Below are 22,264 nucleotides of genomic sequence, written 5' to 3' on the forward strand. Positions count from 1 at the left end.
GGTTGATAAATCACTATCACACAGGAGCAGGCCCCACGTTTCTTTCCATGACCATTCTGTTTAGGATGTTTGCTAAAAAGTTAAACTAGAAAAAGGGTTGTATCAAGGTTAAGTTTAAAGTAGAGAGAAGTGGTAAATCTTCTAAGCCAGTGTTTTCTAAACATCAGTCTTGAGAGAGAAATGCCTTCGTAATTCTTACCACTGTGTACACATGGATTTTCTTTGGTTCATTTTAAACTTAAATTTATTTTTTTTAAAAAGAAGCTATTTATTTGATGTGTTAATTATATTTTATACTATAAATTAGGTTTGTAAGAATTAAACAATGAAGTAAAAGTATAAAAATGCTCATCTGAGAACCACTGAAAAATCTTCTGGGCTATCTCTAGTGGTGTCTGTAACATGCTTTGGAAAAAATGGAACCAGATGACATCACTGAGATACAAAATACAACTCAACTGGCTGAGACCACAGGCTCACAAAATGACGTTTGGGAGAAATCAGTGTGAAGTCCTGTGAGCAGGGGGACAGAATGCATTACCAGAGAGCTTGCTAGAGAAGACAACCGAAGGCACACATGAAAGGGACTCCGGTTGAATTGACTCTGTGCAAGATGACCCAAGTGCCTGAGTCCCCAGTGCACATGGGCTCATGTAAGCCATTTCTAGGGCTTTCCAGGTGGTGCTGGTGGTAAAGAACACACCTGCCAATGCAGGAGACCTAAGAGAGACGGGTTTGATCCCTAGGTTGGGAAGATTCCTTGGAGGAGGGCACGGCAACCCACTCCAGTATTCTTGCCTGGAGAATCCCATGGACAGAGGAGCCTGGTGGGTTACAGTCCATGGGGTGGCAAAGAGTCAGATGTGACTTAGCACGCACGCACATAGAAGCCATTTCTTTGTTGCAGCAATTCCTGTTCCATGAGTCCCTGGCTCTCACAGAAGCACGGGGCTCAGTTCAGTGGGCACCTATGTGGGGATTCTGCCACATCAGACGAGGTGAGGAGAGAAACCAGGAGGTGAGAGAACAGAAGCCTGGCCACACAAGGATGAGCTGACTGCCTGAGAAGGGTTTCCCAGGGAAGACTGGGAAGCGGGGAAGGATGGGGCAGATGGGCCATCTTGGTGGGCCATCTTCTTACAAATAGTTTTGATCTCCTGGGCCCAGCCTCAGAAAGACCATCGGATGATCCGAGCTGTCCTGAAGGCCCAGAGCCAACTGCTAGAAGGTCAAGCACAGGCTGCTCAAGCATTTGGAGATGAGAACGGCTTAGTCCTGAACCAGATTCCCCAGAAGTGGAGCCCGGGATGGGGATTCAGGTGCACACAGCTTGCTGGGAGTGTCTTGGGGGCGAGGAAGGCAGAGGGGGAAGGATACAGAGCCCAGCAAGCCTGTGCCCACGGTTAAGTCTGGCCTTGGCCTGACCCCCCAGGCAGCTCTATAATATGAATGGAACCATATTTATCCCACTGGAGGCAGGACCTGTCTTCTATACCCACATCTGCAGTCGATGACTGGCCTTTCCTGCTGGGTCTGTCCTCCCAAGTGTCACCAGGAACAGGTCTCCAGAGAAAAGGGCCACTGAGAGGACATCAGAACCCGAGGCCCACCCCAGCCTGTGGGGAGATCTTGGTGGTTTAGGAGGATGGTCACTACATGGTTGTTTGCACCTGGAAATGATTGATGGGACCTGAGTTTTTGTAACTGATGTCTGAGTTCCTTTTTTAAAAACCGTTAAAGGCCATATTTTCTTCTTCTTGGCTCCTACTGTGTCCCTGACACCCAGAACTTGCAAAAATATCTCTTCCTGAGGTCCTAAGAGGCTCCTGTAATTGTTACCAAGTCCAGCAGGGACAGATCCAGGTTTTAGGGAGCCTGAGGCTTATTCTATTTGGGAAGCCTCTGCTATGGGAAAGAATACAAAATTACTAACACAGGGAATTTCTGGCGGTCCAGTCGTTAGGACGCAGAGTTTTCACTGCCATGGAGTGGGGTTCAGTCTCTGGTTGGGGAAGTAAGATCCTGCAATTCTGAAAATTGGCCCCATAGGGTGGCCCCAAAAAAAAGCTACCCTCTGCTCCCAGACATTGACATGATTACTGTTAAAATTGAGATCTGTGACCAGCACAATGGTGACAGAAGTTAAAGGTGTGAAGTCTTCTGAGAAAGACCAGGATGGCTCTACAAAGACGGCAACCTCAGAGCTGAGCCTGGAAGGATGAGTAGGCAGTGGAAGGGGTTCCAGGCAGAGAGAGGAGCATGAGAAATGCCCTTCAGGAGCAAGGGGTGAGCAAGTGCTTTGGGGAGACCATAAATCCAATTTTTTTAAAAATTGGAATATAGTTGCTTTACAATGTTGTGTTAGTTTCTGCCACATAGCAAAGTGAATCAGTTAAACATATACATACATACCCTCTTTAGATTCTTCTCTCTTTTTTTTTTCTGGCCACATTATGCAGCATGTGGGATCTTAGCTCTCTAATCGGAGATTGAACCCAGGCCCCCTCCAGGGAATGCAGAGTTTTAACCACTGGACCACCAGGGAAATCCCTATAAATTCAATCTTGCTCACTATTCCTAAAGCACCAAGGGTTCTATGGAAGGAGAACTGGCTTTGCACAGAACAGACCATCTTGTAGACCGTGCCAGCTAATGAGGATTTGACCATCTGGGTGATGATGAGACACCACTGAATACCTCTGAGCAGTAGGTGACATTTCCAGGGGGCCACCCTTGGTGGGAGGTGGGAGGCTGATCCACGTATACAAAAGGGTGGGGCATACGGGTGAGATTCTGTTTAAAGCACCAAGACTTGATACCTGTGGGAGGTGGGTAGAGGAAAGGGAGCCCCAGGTAAGTTTCAGGTTTAATGTGTAAGAAACTTGGATAGAAGGTGGTACAATTCACCAGTATACAGCATCCAGAAAAACAGTTGGTATGGTGGGAGAAATGAAACAGATGAATTTTAGCGCAGCTAAATTTGAAGAGGCTGTGGAGGTGACCAAGAGAGTTGGATATGACTCTGGAGCTTGGGCACATGGTCAAGGCTGGAGAGACAGTGTTGGCATGGGCAGGATGACCAACAGATGGCAAGGATGAAATCTGAAGTTAAGCCTGAGGACTCCTCTCAAGCATCTGCAGCCATGTTCTGGGACCAGCTCACAGCAGGTCCAATTAGTTCTCTAAATTAAGTTCTGCAAAATAGCTAAAATACGAAATAAAGAAAAGGCTAAAGAGAACAAACATTATGGAAATCACATTGACACCAAATGCTCTTCTTTCCTGTATGAAGCACGAGTGACAAGATAATCACAGCTAAACATTCATGCCTACACTCTTAGTGGAATTGTAAGTTCACTATGGAGAACTGTATGGGGATTCCTTAAAACACTAAAAATAGACCTACCATATGATCCAGCAATTCTATTACTGGGCACATATCTGGAGAAAACTCTAATTTGAAAAGATATTGGTACCTCTGTGTTCATAGCAGCACTATTCACAGCAGTCAAGACATGGAAGGAATCTAAGTGTCCACCGACAGAGCAGTAGATAAAGAAGACATGGTACATATATACAATGGAATATTACTCAGCCATAAAAAAGAATGAAATAACACCATTGCAGCAACATGGATGGACCTAAAGATTATCATACTAAGGGAAATAAGTCAGACAGAGAAGGACTGAAGAGTCATGCCTAAATCACTTTCTGGCCGGGGCTCAGGATAGCTAGTGATTTATGATGTTAATAACAAGTAGGGCTTGTCACAAGTCACACCTGAGGGAGCTGCTGGCCAAGGGGAGCTGAGAGCTCGCTGAACATGTGGACGGCAGGTATAGGGCGCCTCCTCTCTCCCTGACACTGCAGACACTGATACCAGCTGTGGTGCTATTTCCCAGTGGGGTCCCCAGCACCCTCTTCCACACAGCATCCTGTCCACTAGGTAGAGTGGCCCTACTCTGATTCCACCAGTGAAGAAGGTAAGACCCAGAGGCTGCTACTTATCCACCAGCGTCAGAGCCGGGGTAGCACATGGCTCTCCTGATTGCCTCAACCACACGCTAACACTTAATTTCTAACCGAGCAGGAGGGTTACCGTGTTCTGGATTCCCCAGGCTCCAGATCATCAACAAGACAGACAAGCCGAATCTCCGGATGAGAGCTCCGTCGTCCCAGGGAGACAGAGCTGGTGATCCTTCTCACTGTGAAGGTTAAGGACTTGTACTTCCTGTACGTTCATCTAATATTTGCTCAGGCTTTCTGTTTGTGTGACCCAGTTCTGACCACAGGGCCACCACACCCAGCCCTCACCTGGGAGCACTGTTAGGGGTTGGCCTTTCTGCCTCCTGCCACATATGCTAACAGACTGAAAGAAGCAATCAGGTGCAAACACAGCTCCCCAAAGCCACCTGGGGCTCAGACCAGAACATGATCTTCTGAGATCTTGTTCAGTTTATCAAACTGCTTAACCATGGGTCCCTGCTCTTCAGCTGCTCTAGTCTCTTAAACATGAAGAGGCTTTACTCAGAACAGAAAAATTAAAGAGTTCTCCCAGTGGTAGAGGTCACAGCCATAACATCCTTAGGTCAGGCTGTATTAAGTGGGGACTGGTGGTCACGGCTGTCAATCAATGTTGCTAAATGTAAGTTGAAACCTAGCAACAATTACTGATATAATTAAGGCATGACCTTGGGAAAGTCTTTATAAGTCTGGCCTATGAAGAAAAATCCTTGGCCTTGAAATTTTCTGAAATTAGACTCAAGTGAATTTGATAAAAACATGTTGCACATAAATAAATCTGTTCCAAGATTTTCAAAATTGCATCCATATATTAAGATTCAGCCCATCCACAAGCACTACACATGTGCCCCAGGGATGGGGCCCTGATCAAATCTGATGTCTGTTTCCTCAGGGCAGAAGGGTGCCTGAAAAGCTTCTGAACCAAATGAGACCTCTGTCTTTCTAATCTGCCTGTGTGGTGTATTATAGAGATGAATCTAAGGAGTGCAATAGGCCATACAGATCCCCCCAAACTGAGGCCTTATTCCTTCCCCACAGGAAGATGGTGCAACAGTTTTCATCTTCCTCCTAAATGCATGGCTGTTGGAGTTAATACCGACCATGGCACCAAGGTGCCTGGCTGGGATGTGACTAATCCATTTCCCAGAGGACTTGGTGGTGTGCTATAAACTCCGGAGGAAGTGGATGGCTATGAATCAGTGTCCAGGAGTGGAAAATACAATGTGATTCACATTAACTAAAGGAAAAGGTTGAGGGAGAAAAAAACAACCAGAAATTAAAACCACACGCACTCTTATGCATCAGCAAATGCCACACTGAGCGTGTCACTGTGACTTCTGCTTTTTAAAGTCCAAGGGAGAAAAAAAAAAAAGGCAAATTTCAAAACAAAGCCTAATAAAACTAGTAACAACAAAACTGAACTAGTACAGTGTATAATGTGGTTATATAAAAACAAATGAGTTCTTTTTAGTGAAGCTGCTACTTGTTATAAGAAAATAAGAAGCCAATACAATATTTGTCAATCTCAAATAGTCCTTTGTATACCTTCGTTAATTTTTGTGGAATAGCAGAAAACTTTTAATATTAACTTTCACCCAAAGTGCACTTTTTCTTTGTAGTGAGAATTCTTGCCTCATCTAAGCCTTCTCTCAAGTAGCATCATTTAATTTTCCAATAATGAGGGATCTAGAAATGTAAAACAAAGGATGGCAGTGGGGCTCCTTAGACTCCAAACAACAAGGAAGTAAAAAATAAACAGACAAGAAACCTCAAAGCCACTGGGATCAATCACCCTGAAACAAGGGCAATCACTGGAAAAACTGAAATCACTGGCTCTGAAGAGAGCCACAGAGCTCAGACTTAAAGTAAGAGCAATTAAGTATCCATGTGAGGACTTCCTTGGTGGTCCTGTGGTTAGGACTCTGCATTGCAGAGGGCGTGGGTTCAATCCCTGGTCAGGGAACTAAGATCCTGCATGCCATGCGGGATGGCCAAAAAAAACACAAAAAACTCCCATAACAAAACACTGAAACTGTAAAAATAGAATCATAACATGACTAGAAAATATGTATTAAAAATATATATAAGAATCTATGTGGGCACAGATTATGAGTTTCTTTATTGGTGCTACATGGATAATTATGAATTCAAATTAGTTATTAAGAAATCCTGAACAAGCTTGTGCATGTAGGCTCAGCCATGTCCAACTCTCTGCAACCTCATGGACCCCACCAGGCTCCTCTGTCCATGGGATTTTCCAGGCAAGAACAACAGTGAGTTGCCATGTCCTTTTCCAGTGACCAAGCCTGCAAGCCATCAAATGAAGTTACTATTTGGATAGGATTTGATTTATTCCCAAGTGGATTTTAAAGTCAGGCTAGACCAGAAATGGAGTGAATGACTTGACCGTGTGGGGTGGAAGGTTTTGGGTGGGAGTGTTGTGTGACCTAACGAGTTTCTTGAACAGCTGTAATAATCAGTGGAGATGTTAGGAAATAACGTGTCACCGTTTTTGGAAAGTGGCACCAATCAGTGAAAAGGCAAAGTCAGTTGTGTGGAAGCAGTGGGGAAGGAAAGAGAAGGAGGGAAGGAGAGAGGGCAGCATGGCCACCACCCTACTCCCACCGTACATGTCTGTGTGTTCCAGGGAGCTGAGCCCCAGGCCAAGAGTCTGGGTGAGGGCTGAAAATGTTTTATTTTTGTCTAACTTTTCCAAGTCTGGGAGTCTTCTTGGGTCGAGTTAACCCAATGACAGAAATCTGCACTGTATGATCTGTTGTGTGAGCTCCTAGACACACATCTGCAGCTCCCTTTGCCAGTGAAAACAAAGCAATATTAGAACCAGCATTTGGGGCTCAGATGGTTCAGTCTCTGCATCCTGCATTTAATGCTACTATTTTCTGTTCTGACCAACTTAGCAAAATGTGTAATTTACCAAGACTTGAAGAGATCACTCATCATTCCAAGTTACCCATCAGAAAGGCATTTTATAAACATGTCTGGTTTTCCATAATTTATTGATCATATATTTCCAAACATCAAACTTTCTAAAACATGCAGAACCACATCACAGATAATAAAGACTAGGTATTACTTTCCAGTTGATTTTTTTTCAGTATTTTCGGTTATAAAATTATGATACAATGAATCATATGGACATTCAAATCTAATGCTTTTGGTAAGTTTGGAATAACTTTTTTTTGCCAAAAAGAGCAATACAAATTTGTTATAGAAAAATTAGAAAACAAATTACTAAAATAAACTGCTTAAAACTATCGTTCTATTTGTTAATCCTCTGTAGTACATCCTTCCAGAAGCTTTATGAACAGATCTGTCTCTACTTACTTACTGGGTTTTATTTCATTTTGTAATGCTCATTATAAACTGCTATCTACTGTGTATTTATTTGCTCAATTATTTATTGTCTACTTCTCCCACTTCTATGCATCTGTTCCCTCCTTTTAAGAGAATAGACAACCTCTTGGGGGAAAGCACTTTGCCCCTTTTGTTCACTACTAACTGCTCCCCCACCCCCAGCCTCAAATAGTGCTTGATGCCTATTAGGAATTATAAAGGCTTAGTGAATGAATGAAACAATGAACAGTTGATGTTTACTAACTATTTGGAAAATTGAAAGCTGCTAAGTACAAGCCAACCTGGCCGACGTCAAGGAGAGGGCAAGTAGGTGAGAAGGTCTTCCTTCTTTTTCTCATCATCCTGATTCCCTCTGCTGTTGACTAAATCAGCCCATTAATTCTTGTTTGAACTCAGTATATGTAGCTACAGGCGTGGATTTGGTTCATGTTCACAATGTGAGAAGTTACAGAAAGAAGAGAGACATGAAGCAGAGGGAAGTCACCAATCAGGGTCAGTGTGAGGGGGCAAGAGCAGGGGCCCACTGGACACAGGTGAGTCTATGCTCTCAGTGCCAGAACAGGGACCACCCAGCCCTCCCACCCCTCTAGATCTGCCATGTGACCGGCCCCCCAGGGGCCTCCTGGCCATACCCAGAGTGGAAGGCTGATGGGGTGGAGAAACGTGTGCCTTAACATAAGGAAGGGAGATACTAATAAGCTCTTTCAGCTTTTCTTTATGCAACATCTGGACACATTTTAATCATCAATTTCCCATTCACAGAAAAAAAGCAGTCAAGGAAGTATGCCTTCATTTAATAAAGAGCCACTGTGTTATGACCAGACAACTTTTTCTGGCAAAAAAAATCAAAGTCTGATCTTGCCCTTCCCTTTGATTCTTTTAGCAAGCACGTCCACGCTGTGAGACGATTCCTGGGTGCACCATCCTGATGGGGTGTGGGGGCTAGCCTTTTTTTAACTTTTTATTTAGACATAATTTCAAACTTCCAGAAAACATGGCAGGAGTCCAGAACCCTTACTAACTAATAAGGAGACAAAAGGAACCAAAACAAACATAAGAAAAGATCGGAAGAGACACACTGCCAAGAAGATAAGCCAATAGCTAATAAGCCCATGAAAAGATGCTCGACATCCTTAGTGATGAGGAAATGCTAAATCCACGGTAAGATGAGACTACATATCTATCAGAATGGCGAACAACATAAAAGCTGACCACATCAACTGTGAGAATGGAAATTAGTCTCCCATTGTTGGTGGGAATGCAGTAAAATGGAGCAGCCTCTCTGGAAAACAGGTTTGCAGTTTCTTAAAGAACCAAACAAATACTCATCCTATGACCCAGAAACTTCACTTGTAAGTATCTACCCAAGAAAAATAAAAATCTATGTCCACATAAAGGCTTGTATGTGGATGTTCATAATAGCATTATTCATAAAAATGGAACTGAAACCAATCTGAATGTCTATCAACTGTAGAACGGATAAACAAAAAGTGATATATCCAATCAATGAAATACTATTTCACAGTAAAAAGGAAACAAACTATGGGCAAGCTACAGTCATGGATGACTGAGTAAGAGCAGCCAGACACCATGTATAATTCCATTTGCGTAACATTTCTAGAAAACCGTCAAAGTTTGCTAAAACACCCATACCTGTACACTTAAAATGGGTTAATTTTATGACACATAAATTAGATCCCAATAAACTACTTTTGGGCTTCCCTGGTGGCTCAGTGGTAAAGAATTCGTTTGCAATGCAGGAGACGCAGGTTCGATCCCTGGGTAGAGAAGATCCCCTGGAGAAGGAAATGGCAACCCACTCTAGTTTTCTTGCCTGGAGAATTCCATGGACAGAGGAGCCTGGTGGGCTCCAGTCCATGAGGTTGCAAACAGTCAGACACAATTGAGCGACTAAATAACAAAATCAAAGCTATTTTTATAAAGGGGAACATATTCTAAAGATTGCTCTGTATTGTGCTTTTTCTCTACTTAGAACCATAACTTGAAGACAGTTTCATATCATCACCATAGCCTACCTTTTTTGAAAAAGTGAAAATGTTAGTCGCTCAGTCATGTCTGACTCTATGCAATCCCATGGACTGTAGCCCATCAGGCTCTCCTGTCCCTGGAATTCTCCAGGCAAGAATACTGGAGTGGGTAGCCATTCTTCAGGGGATCTTTCCAACCTGGGCCTCTTGCATTGCAGCCAGGTTCTTTACTGTTTGAGCCACCAGGGATGCCCTCTCCCTTTATAAATGGTTATCTAATGTTTCACTGTATGACTGTGACAAAATTTAAATAAATAAATAGCCATGGACACACACACACACACACACACACAAATGCTCTCCTTTTCCCATTCTGTTCTAAGGTCTCAGAGGGATTTCGCTTCCACTCTGCTCAGATTTAAAAGCTACAAGACCCCTCCTTCCATTCCTCAAACTGCCCGGTATCCCCATATCAGATGTGAAGGTACCTCACCCATGTCCCCTTATCACTTGCCCTCCCATACATGCCACTTTTTGACTTTAAAAAAGTCAACATTACTTTTTTTTTTTAATATCACAAATTACCTACTCCAAAATATCCATCCTCTCGTACCCGTGGCTCTCTTCGATTTGAGGATAAACAGCAGGAGCATGTCTGGGTAGGCCAGAAGACCAAGGAGCTATTGCCTTGCAATGATCCATGGCAGTGATGAGTGGGAGCTGGTGGATGAATGCCCCGTGTCCTCACTCCCTGGGAGAAGTAATTCTGAGGGGAGATCAATGCCACCTCCCAGAGCTCCTGGGCAGGCTGGACCCCAGCTGCCCACAGCGGTCAGGTGCTTGTGAACACAACTGCTCCCCTGCTGGTCTCACCTCTCCTCTCCCCCTGCATCCTTCCCACCCAGAAGGATGGTAGTGGTACTTTCTGCCTGATCCTTGTGCATTCATGAAGATGGAAATCAGCCATAAAGTCCACAGGCATGTCAGCAGCATTCATAAAGCATATGCTGGCATGGATGAGTTAATTAGAAAGCTCTGTTGGGCCAAATAGGGGACCATCATGAAGACCCTAGAGCATGGTCTTGCTTGAAATAGGGTACCACCATGAAGACACTAGAGTACAGTCTTGCTTGCTTGGTCAACATGTGAACACAGTATAAATAACTTACTAGTGTTTGGAAACACATTTAATTGTTCGAGGCTTAGGTTTCTGCCACAGACCTCCACTACAGGGCCAAGAACACAACTGTCAAGCCACCCTTAGCAGATGCTTTATGACTTAGAACTCACAAAAAGCATCAGATGGCAAGTCTTTTCCATGCTCATTTGGAAAAAGCTCTGTAAATTTATGGCTGCTAATTCCAACCAACATAAAAGCATCGCCCCCTCTCGATGGCGATGTGGCATCGCCACATCCAGCTTCAACTGTATTCGTGCCAGATGGGAGAGCCAAGGTACCAAGAGGCAAAGAAATGACATTTTCACTAAACTCAGAGCACTCTCCCCAATTGTAGGAAAGTATACACTTTAGTGTAATTGACAATTTAGTCATCCCACTGGCTGCTCTTATTTCATTCTGACGCACTTGAGCAACTGGTATGTGCTGATGCCAACTAAAACCATTTCAGGCCGCTGCCAGGGGGTAGTGGTTGTCACTGAGGGTGCCCAACAATCCCAGACACCTCCTGAGTCCAGGAGGAGCAAAGCTGTGATACCAGAAGGGGCAACAATCGCCCGCAAAGGGCTGAGCTCCCAGAGGTTTCCGGAACCCGGGGCTGTGGAGCTTCTAATAACCACATTATATGGCTTCCCTGATGGCTCAGTGGTAAAGAGTCCACCTGCCAATATAGAAGATGAAGGTTTGCTCCCTGGGTGGGGAAGATCCCCTGGAGAAGGAAATGGCAACCCTCTCCAGAATTCTTGCCCAGAGAATTCCATAGACAGAGGAGCCTCGTGGGCTACAGTCCGTGGGATCACAAAGAGGCAGACATGACTTAGGGACTGAGCATGAGCACACAGACTATCACTGAAGACTTGGGGTTTTGCCCAGAGTTAGAACCAAAACTGCCACTGGAGAAAGCCTTTAAATTTTAGCTTGTCTTTGCCCAATTTGACAGAAGCAGAGGCAGCATAAGAGAGGGACTTCTGGGTTCTGGCCAAGGCCAAGGCCAACAGTAGACACCCCCCACACAGGACAGGCCGAGTTCACCGCTTGGCATCTTGACTCGGGCATGGCCATGTGAATTGTGTTATCAATACGATCACACACGAGCACCAGTGAAGAAGTCTCTGCATTTCCACCTGTACCCCCGCCTCTCCCATGGTCATGAGAAGAGCTACTCTTGGGCTGCCACTGCCCTCAAGCCTAGATTTCGAATGCAGTCAGGTGAAACAGGCTTGAGCCCAGACCTGAGTGAGAGGCCTTCCTGGATCAGGTTGGAAGCAATGGTCCAGTCGAACCCAGCCTGGATCAGCCACTCCCCTCAACCCTCCCTGCAAGGTCAGCAGAGTCGCCCAGCTGAGTCTACCCTAGATCAGACCAGCTGCAGCCAACCTTTACAGAGTGTGCTGCATAAACCCTTATTATGGGCTTCCTTGGTGGGTCAGATGGTAAAGAATCCGCCTGCAATACAGGAGACCTGAGTTCGATCCCTGGGTGGAGAAGACCCCCTGGAGGAGGGCACGGCAACCCACTCCAGTGTTCTTGCCTGGAGAATCCCATGAACAGAGGAGCCTGGCAGGCTACAATCCAGTTCAGTTCAGTCGCTCAGTCGTGTCTGACTCTTTGCAACCCCATGGACTGTAGCACACAAGGCTTCCCTGTCCATCAGCAACTCCCGGAGTCTACTCAAGGGGCTACTCAATGAGCCTACTCAACGGGTTGCAAAGATTGGACACGACTGAAGGACTAAGCACACAGCCTTGTTTCCACTGTGTCTGGAGGCAGTTTGTTGCATAAGACGAACTAATGCAGAGAACAGAGGGAAGTCTAGGAAGCCAGGAGTCCTGCTTGATACATTTTCCTTCCTCCCTTCCCTGGACAAATGGGGCAACTTACAGGATATAATTGTGGTGATCACACTTGCTTCAAAAGGTCCCCACGATTTCTTTAGGAACACCCCAACTTCTGTGTCCCTTATCGGGACAATTTCTAGATGCTCCCTACACGGTCTGTCACAGGTTCTCGGCGGGACTGAGCCCTGGTTACCCACAGGAGTCCCCTGCTCAGGGTCCCACCTTGAACAGCCTCCCCACGTCCCCACCACACCCCTCACTCCCTCATTCTGCCTCCGTGCATCACTGCCCATAGAAACACTGGCACTGACTGCCCCGTGGTTAAGACTCCGAGCTCCCAAGGCAGGAGACACGGGTTTGACTTCGGGTCAGGGAACTAGATCCCACATATCTCAACTAAGAGTTTGCATACTGTAACTATGACCCAGCACTGCCAAATAAATAAAATAAATGCTTTTAAAAAATCACTCCTGAAGAACTGAGATTTTGAATTTTTTAAAAAGAAACACTTGCACATGAATGCTTGACTCAAACTAACACACAGCTCACTTTACAAATAACGGGAAGCACTTGAATGCGCCAGGCATCAAGACACACAGGTGACTTCACCTCTCTGTGCCTCAGCTTCCTCATCTGTAAAATGGGGTCAAACCACTGCCCACTAGGGCTGCTGTGAGAAAAGAATGCGTAACCCGCCTCAAACAAGACCTGGCTCGTGGAAAACCTTCAATAAACGCTACTGTTTCCAAGCAATTCTTGCTTCTCCTTGGGCTTTCCTTGTGGCTCAGCTGGTAAAGAATCTGCCCGCAATGTGGGAGACCTGGGTTCGACCATGGGTTGGGAAGATCCCTTGGAGAAGGGAAAGGCAACCCACTCCAGTATTCTGGCCTGGACTATACAGTCCATGGGGTTGCAAAGAGTCAGACAGGACTGAGCAACTTTCACTTTGCTTCTCCTTATTACCAACAGGCTTCCAAGCTGCATCCTCCTATTGGAAGGAATGGGTAGGATGGAGGAAAAGAAAGCGGGAAAAAAGAGGATGAAGAAAAAGGAATATCTTCTATCCTCATGAAAGTGAAAATGTTAGCTGCTTAGTTGTGACTGATTCTTTGGGACCACATGGACTATAGGCCTGCCAGGTTCCTCTGTCCATGGGATTTTCCAGGCAAGAACACTGGAGTGGGTTGCCATTTCCTTCTCCAGGGGATCTTCCCGACCCAGGAATCGAAACCAGGTCTCCTGAATTGCAGGCGGATTCTTTACTGTCTGAGCCACTTGGGGGTTGGGTGAGTTCCTCCCCATGAACCCACTTTAAATTCCTCCACCAGCTGATGGCAGCACTAGCCTTTAACTAAACATGAGCAGGGCCAGCAGCAGGCATCCTCCATGGATTATATTTGGTTCAGGACATTCTGCTTACTGAGAACCAGAGGCGGTACAAGAAGGGTGTCTAGGTGAAGCCACAAGACCACCGATGCCATGAGCAAAGGCTGACGGAACTGAGAGCACACACGACCGGTCACATTTCAACATTCATACCGAAGTCAGTTCTCCAGTGTTGCACATCTGAAAATACTTTCCACTTGAATAACAACCCACAGAGAAATAGTAATGCAGAGCCCCACCGGTTCCTGTTATTGTTTAGTTTACTGTTGCATCTTGTAGAAGCCGTTTATTTATAAAAGTGAGACCCAAAGATGTTTCATCTCACAGGAAAAACAAAGGAAGTGACAAAGAAACCTTGACCTCAAAAGACAACCTCTTAGCCCCAAGATAAGACTTCAGTGTTTATACCTGGAATTTTGCACTTCCTTATGTTACCATCTTCCGTCTCAAGAAAATTCATACTTCCTGCTCTTTGCTGTTGAATTAGCTTACATTTATCTACTGTCTGCTACAGATTAGAGCCTGTGCTAAAAAAAAAAAAATGAAGAACAGGAGACACAGATCAGGCTCTGGCCTCATGGAGCCTGAAGTCAAACATGGGCAACACAGAAACGTGGACATCATTCCATATGCTATGAATCTCAAATAACATGAGCAGAGACCATGAATCTAAGCTCTTGGGGAGGTGGTGGTGGGAGAAGCAGGCAGCCTCATGAGAGGACTGTGTGTTTAAGGCAGGACCCTAGGGTCTAGCTAAGGGCTTCCCAGGTGGTGCAGTGGTAAAGAATCCTGCCAGTGCAGGAGATGCAAGAGACACAGGTTTGATCCCTGGGTGGGGAAGATCCCCCGAAGGAGGAAATGACAACTCACTCCAGTATTCTTGCCTGGAAAATGCCATGGACAGAGGAGCCTGGTGGGCTACAGTCCATGGTGTTTCAAAGAGTCAGACATGACTCAGCAATTGAGCATGAGCAACGAGTTTAGCTAGGATTCAAATTAAGGAAACAGAGTCACAGCAAACTACGTACGTAAATCTAGTTCTCCAAAGCTGGGTTTGCTGATCTGCCTGCTTCAAATGGTCTGCCTTCTCTGAGCAGAGCTGTGTTTGAAGGGCAGCTCCTGGTCCAGGAGGAATGGGCACTGGGGTCAGAGTTCATCTCACAAGCTTGGCATCAGAGAGCCCTGGGTTCACATCCCAGCTCATCATCTGGCCTTGGGTGAGTCACTTCATCTGACTCGGCTTCCTTTCTCTTACTTGGAAATCTATGTAATGATATATGCCTTAAACAGTGCTGCAGTGGGTTTAAATGAGATGCTCAAAGCAGTGAGTTTATTCTGTCCTGAATCTGCTGCGGGGTCAGGGATTGGAGGGGACGGTTCACTTTGTCCCAGTTCCACCCGGCAGCAGTGGGGCAGCTCAAGACCGGAAGCTGGAGCCACCTGAAGTCTCCCTCACATATCAGTGGGGCCTGGGGGGTGGCTATCAGCTGGAACCCCCTACACAGGGCCTGGGCTGCCTCACAACGTGGCAGCTGGTCTCACTGGCAAGCCTGCCCCGAGCTGAGAGCCAGCCAGGAGCCATGCTGGTTTTGCTGCTCTCGGCTTCAGAGTCACTCAGTGTCACCTCTGCCGCCTTCTCTGTGAAGGTGGTCGCCAAGTCCCCCCCCCCCCCAGATTCCAGAAAGGGGAAAGCAGACTTCCCAGATTGAGGGGACCCAGGGAAACTGTGATTCCCCCACAGTGACCTACACAGACGTCCCTCTGATGTTCAATTCCTTTTGTACAGAGATCTATGATTCCATGAAAAAAAAAATAGATGAAAAGTGGGGATGGGAAAGAGAGGCAAGTGGGGAATGTACCTGAAAGAGGAAAAAGGCTTTTACATTGGGATGAGGCCACCATCAGGACCATCTGCTCTTAGTAATCAACCAGCTTCGGTGTTCTCATCTCTGAGAGGAGAACAAAATGAATTAACCCATTAAAAGGCCGAGTGTGCCACACAGTTGGAGCTCTGTTACTCTGAGCACTTACAGTGAGCTGTCCTGACCTCAGTTTGGCCCTGCTGCTTACTGCATCATGACAGGACCTCTTAGGGACCTGAAAATAGGTTAAGCATCCTCTCTGACCCTTTTGAAGAGAGGTACCATCCACAGCAGCACACCACACTAGAGCACACAAGGTCCCCACGCACAGAGGAATTTGGAAAACAGAATCCAGGGCCTCGGGGCACGAGGCTTTAGTTGTCACTTACCCTTCACGCCAGCATCTCTCAGTCCAGCCTCTACCTACTCAGCATCCTGAAAGGGCCTGAATGGGTATCTTCCCCAGCAGGTCAGAAGTCCGCAGGTCCTTTCTTCATCTGTAACACATGGAGTTGGCCACTTAGTGTCTTGTATGCATTTTTTAAATGCTACCGGGCCTCCCTGGTGGCTCCGTGGTAAAGAATCCGCCTGCCAATGCAGGAGACACGGGTTCAATTCCTGATCTGGGAAGGTCCCATGTGCTGCAGAGCAAATAAGGCCATGCGCCGCAACTACTGAGCCTGTGCTCTTGAGCCCAGGAGCTGCAATTACTGAAGCCCAGGAGCCCTGGAGCCCTAGCTCAGCAACAGGAGAAGTCATGGCAATGAGAAACCTCCATATCGAAACCAGAGAAAAGCCCGAACTGCAATGGAGACCTAGCGGAGCCAAAAACAAACATATAAAATTTTTTAAAATGCCACAGAAACCACCAGGGACTTGCCCATCACCTGGCTAGGAGGGGTTGCTGAGAGCCGAGGTACAGTCATCCTCAGTGTCTGGGGGGGTGGGGCGGATCCAGGACCTGCAGATACCAAAACCCACCGTGCCTAAGTCCCTTATTAAAAGGGTGCAGTAGTAGGTGAATGAAAGTGGCCCTGTATCAGTGGTTCTGTATCCACAGATTTTGCGAAACTGAATCCAAGGACACAGAGGGCAGCTTTACATGACAGAGGGCGGACTGTACGGCTAAGAGCCTTTCCTTCCTGTTTTGATCCCTTTTCCCACCTCCCAGTCAGGTTACGAACAGGGGACTTGCTTTACCAGAATGTTGTTTATATCCCTATCCCGATGCTCAGATTTCTAAAACTCCAAATAGTCTTCTGCAGTAAAAAAATAAAAGTAACTATCAACAAGGATTCTATCTTCTCCATCAATTAAGTGACAGTTTGTCCTGGGTGTTCATTGGAAGGACTGATGTTGAAGCTGAAACTCCAATACTCTGGCCACCTCATGCGAAGAGTTGACTCATTGGAAAAGACCCTAATGCTGGGTAGGATTGGGGGCAGGAGGAGAAGGGGACGACAGAGGATGAGATGGTTGGATGGCCTCACTGACTCGATGGACATGGGTTTGGGTAGACTTAGGGAGTTGGCGATGGACAGAGAGGCCTGGCGTGCTGCAATTCATGGGGTCGCAAGGAGTCAGACACGACTGAGCGACTGAACTGAACTGTACTGTTCCTTTACCCCTTGCATTATATCCGTTCCAAGAATTTAAAGAGTCCTGCAATCTGCAAGTGTAGGATTTGGAGATGAAACTAAGTGGAATATGAAATTCTCAAATGACCTCGTATCTTTTTTGTCCTGCCAACACCCTAGCCTTTACAGAATTACATAAGTCCATGAATGCAGTCATCTTGCTTACAAACAAACAGAAAACAAAACACAAACACTAAATCAAGGCTCAAGTTCCCTTTAGCAACCTAAATATCCACAGACAAACAAATGGATAAAGAAGATGTGGACTGTAGCCCACCAGGCTCCTCTGTCCATGGAATTTTCCAGGCAGGGATACTGGAGTGGGTTGCCATTCCCTTCTCCAGGGGATCTTCCTGACCCAGAGATCAAACCCAGGTCTCCTGCATTCCAGATCCTTTACCATCTGAGCCACCAGGGAAGTCAAGGATGTGGTACATACACACAGTGGACTATTATGCAGCCACAGAAAAGAATGAATAACCTGCATCAGCATGGTTGGACCTAGAGATTATCATATTAAGTGAAGTAAGTCAGACAGAGAGCCACCATCTGATACCACTTATATGTGAAATCTAAAAACATAATATAAGTGAACTTACTCACAAAAGAGAAACAGACTCACAAATATAGAAAACAAACTAATGGTTACCAAAGGGGAAAGGAGGGGAAAGGGATAAATTAGGAATTTGGGATCAGCAGGTAACCACTACTATATATAAAATAGATAAACCACAAGAACCTACTGCACAGCAGAGGGTATTATATTCAATACCTTGTAATAATCTATACTAGAAAAGAATCTGAAAAGGAATATGTATAACTGAATCACTTTGTTGTGTACCTGAAACTAACATAACATTGTAAATCACCTACACTTCAATTAAAAAAAAATAGAGTATGTTACTTGAAATCTTTAAAAAAAAAAAAAAAAAGGGTTGAAAAGAACATGTTGCCAACGGATGGTGCCCACAGTAGTTAAGTGTCAAAAGAAAACATTGTTCCATAATCCTAGTAAATTGGGAAATGTGGAGTTACACAGAGTAAAACAGATTACTTTGTTACAAGATTTCTAGGGTCTCTCTGAATATGACCTGGAAGAGTTTAAGTATGTTCCAGTATGTATCTTCCAAATTTTTCTGCCCAAAGAGCTTTTGTTTGTGAACACCTCAGGGTCAAGCCAGCTGTGAAAGATGGTGACCTGGCATATTTTTTCTTCCTCTCTTTCTTTCCTTTCTTCCTCTCCTTTTCTTTGTCTTTGGGAAAGGTGTTGCCATCTCTCTCTCTAAAGGAAAGGCTAGAGAGGATGCTACAAAGCAAACTGCGCTAATGCCATCAGATTAAGACCCCCGATGGCTGGGCCATCCGGTAGAGCAGCCTCCAGCCCTGCGTGGCTATGGATCACCTGAACCGTGCGGAGTCCGAGTTGAGATATATAGAAAATAGACACCAAGTTTTGAAGACTTAGTACAAAAAAAATAAAATACCTCATTAACAATTTTTTACACAGACCCCATGTTGAAATATTTTGATACACTGAATTAATTAAATAAAATATATTATTAAAATTCATTTAACCGGTTTAACATTTTTTAATATAACCACGAGAAAATTTAGAATGACATGTGGCTCCCACTACATTTCTATTGGGTGGCATTTCTCTGTGGAATAGCCCCCAAGGCCTGACTGGCTCCTGGTACACCAGAATACAGCTGGTGTACTTGCTGTCTTCTGAATACACACATACACAAAGACACATACACACATACATGTAGAGACACACACAAAGACACACACATGGAGGATGCTTAGCCTAACACCCCCTTTTTTTTGCTGCCAGCTCCTGCTACAATCCAAGCTTCCCTTTAAGCTCCATCTCAAAACAGAGCAGGTCACGGCTGGCATGTATGAAGAACTGACGACACGCCAGGCACTACGCCATGTACTATCCCCCTGACTCTCTTAGCCATCCCAGCAGCCGCATGAAGAGAGTAGCAACAGATTCTCAATTTACAGCAGGACAAGGTGAAGTGACCTGGTATTGTCAGACTGGGCTTCCCTAATAGCTCAGGTGGTAAAGAATCCACCTGCGATGCAGGAGACCCTGGTTTGATTCCTGGGTCGGGCAGATCCACTGGACAAGGGATAGGCTACCCACTCCAGTATTCTTGGGCTTCCCTTTTGGCTCAGCTGGTAAAGAATCCACCTGCAATGCAGGAGACCTGGGTTCGATCCCTGGGTTGGGAAGATCCCCTGGAGAAGGTAAAGGCTACCCACTCCAGAATTTTGGCCTGGAGAAATCCATGGACTGTAAAATCCATGGGGTCGCAAAGAGTCGGACACGACTGAATGACTTTCACTTACTTTCACTTTAGCACCATGAGCTGGTCATGGCAAAACCCAGACTTGTTATCACTGTCCCCAGCTTTAACCCCCTTGGTGGTCCTCGCCACCTCCCCACATCTGCTCTGGGGTCCTGGGTATCACACTCCCTCACTCCTTTGAAGCCTCACTGCACTTGGTTAATACATCTTAGTTTACATGCATTTTCCACAGCATGAATTACTATGTTGTACTATTACAATCTCGATTTTGTCCGATTCACACAGTTTTCTCCAAAGACCAGGATGAACTCTGCTCTTGCTTGAGTCTTCGCAGAAAATGGCACTTTGGGACCTTTGTGAGTGTTTGACTAATATACAGTGTATCATATATTATACTTGAATGTCCTCCTCTCATTACCTTTACAAATTACAGATTTTTGCTGGTGAAAAGGGGAATAAGGGAAATTGATGGGGACGCCCACTGCTGACAAGCAGAATAAAATTAGGAGCAGAGCTTCCCTGGTGGTCCAGTGGTTAAGAATCCACCTGCCAATGCAAGGGACACTTGGGTTCGATCCCTGATCAGAGACGATCCCATGGGCAGCAGAACTAAGCTCACACACCTTGACTACTGAGCCTGAGTGACCTAGAGCCTGTGCTCTGCAACAAGAGAAGCCACTGTAATGAGAACTCCACATACTGCAGTTAGAGAGTAGCCCTTGCTTGCTGCAACTAGAGGAAGCCCACATGCATCCGTGAAGACTCGGCGCAGCCAAAAATAAATAAATAAGAATCACGATCTGGAGTACTTCAAATCACTAAAAATCAGAAAGAAACAGGGGGCCAAAGAGAGTGGCTGGGCATCTGTGGTTCCCTCCGGCAGGACCACCTCTAAATACCTTCATAGTTTCTCTCTTTCAGCTCATACTGTCAGGCTGACTCTGTCCTTAACCTTGTCCCCAGCAGGCATCTTGTTCCCTACCTCCCTGCCCACAGGAAACTGCCTGAGAAGAAACTGATGGGGGAGGGAAGGAAAAAATGCAAGGAATTAGGAGAGTAATTACGGGTATTTCCAAAGCAAGAACATTTCTGGTAAGTTCAGAAGACTCTTCATCCTTTAGCTATTTTGTTGCCAGAAATGGGCACCCCCCAAAAAAAGTCAGAATGAAGATCCCCTAGAAGTTACAATACCTATGAAAAATAAGGATTCAAATTTGTTACTTATTTTCTATTCTCTTTCCAAAGACTTTTGTGTAATGGAGAAATTTTAGATGTTTCCAATTGCTTTAAAACAGACTTACTGGTTAATTTTCCTTATGCGATGATCTCAGTTTTTCCCTCAGAAGCCAGCTTGCCATGACTTCATGAAATTTTTCTCACTTCCGTGGAAAAAAATCCAAAGATGGGGCACACCTTCTCTTCTGTGGATCATTTTATTCTGATATGTATTCTTGCAAAGGATGAGCCAAGAATTCTGTTGCCCTTTGATGATCTAAACCTTTGCACTGTACTAACACACTAAATTAGATTCTTTGATCTTTGCTTAAATATGTAAGATTAAATTAAATAAGATCAACAAGATTGTTTTGAATAATCTTCTCAAATAGGTTCATTGTTTTGGAAACATTCTCTCATCTTCAGAAATGACCAGCAGGTCTAGGAATGCATATATATCCGTGTTAATTCTGTAAGCATTTCTATTTCTGTCCTGCCAGTTAAGGAAAGGGGCCAGTAGAACATTTGTTTATTCTTTTTAACAAACATTTGCTGGATTTTGCTCAGGGTCTCAGCTGGACACTGCAGGGACACAAACAGGGTCCTGTTTTTAAATATGGGGATCTCAAATGGATGCAGAAGATGAGGGTAGTTTCAATCAGGGAGCAGGAAGAGAGGCATTTTAGAGAAAACCACTTAGTCAAAAGCAGATGTGCCAAGGGCAAAGCATTAGGATCCCCGCTGGCCCTGGGAGGACTGGGGATGGAAGTGGACAGGCAGCCCAGGAAAGGGACTGGACCAAGGGGACGGGGGTTTCCATTGTACAATGTAAACATAGCAGCGCTGCTGAAACCTGTTGCAGGGTGGGCTGCTGGAGGTGGAAGGGCCTCTGAAGGCAAATAATGAAGACCTGAACTATGAACTACGACCTTGAACTAGGCAAGATGGTACCAGACACAAGAGCTGTTATGGAAGACTGCTGCTGTATATGAGGAAGTTCTAACAGGCCCCCCAGAGAGGACAAGGAAGCCTCAAGAAGCAGCTGGTGTGGGCGGGTGGAGGATTAGTACATTTTTAGATAAATTGAGTCTAAGTTGAAAAGTCCAACGCTAATTGAAAAATTAAGAGGAGGAAATGTGTATTTCTGTTTCAGGACAGAAAGTCCCGTCCCCCCCAACCCACAGATATACATATCTGTGTATATCTCTACACACAGATAGAGAGTGAAGGAAGAGTGGTCACAGCCGCCCTTGTGATGGGCAAGGCCAGGGGTCAAGTTTCCTGTGTGGGAAGCAGACATCCTGACCGCTGGCCTTACTAAGACGAGAGGAATTGCTGGTGTGAGTGGGTGTGGGATTTTTTAATATAATTTTTTTATTGGAGTATCAGTTCAGTTCAGCTCAGTCGCTCAGTCGTGTCCAACTGTGACCCCATGGACTGCA

General features: G+C 45.4%; 1 protein-coding gene across 2 annotated transcripts in view; it reads right to left on the reverse strand.

The window, feature by feature from the left end:
* RIN2 (Ras and Rab interactor 2) overlaps positions 1 to 22,264 on the reverse strand; it is a 194,106-nt gene that overhangs the window by 148,714 nt on the left and 23,128 nt on the right. For both annotated transcript variants that reach the window (XM_081558602.1, XM_081558597.1), the window contains exon 2: positions 16,039 to 16,146. The gene's annotated coding sequence lies outside the window, so the exon portion shown is untranslated. The remainder of the gene's footprint in view (positions 1 to 16,038; positions 16,147 to 22,264) is intronic.

This window comes from Giraffa tippelskirchi, chromosome 13 (assembly GCF_054371585.1).
Source record: "Giraffa tippelskirchi isolate mGirTip1 chromosome 13, T2T-mGirTip1v1.2.pri, whole genome shotgun sequence".
Classification (NCBI taxonomy): Eukaryota; Metazoa; Chordata; class Mammalia; order Artiodactyla; family Giraffidae; genus Giraffa; species Giraffa tippelskirchi.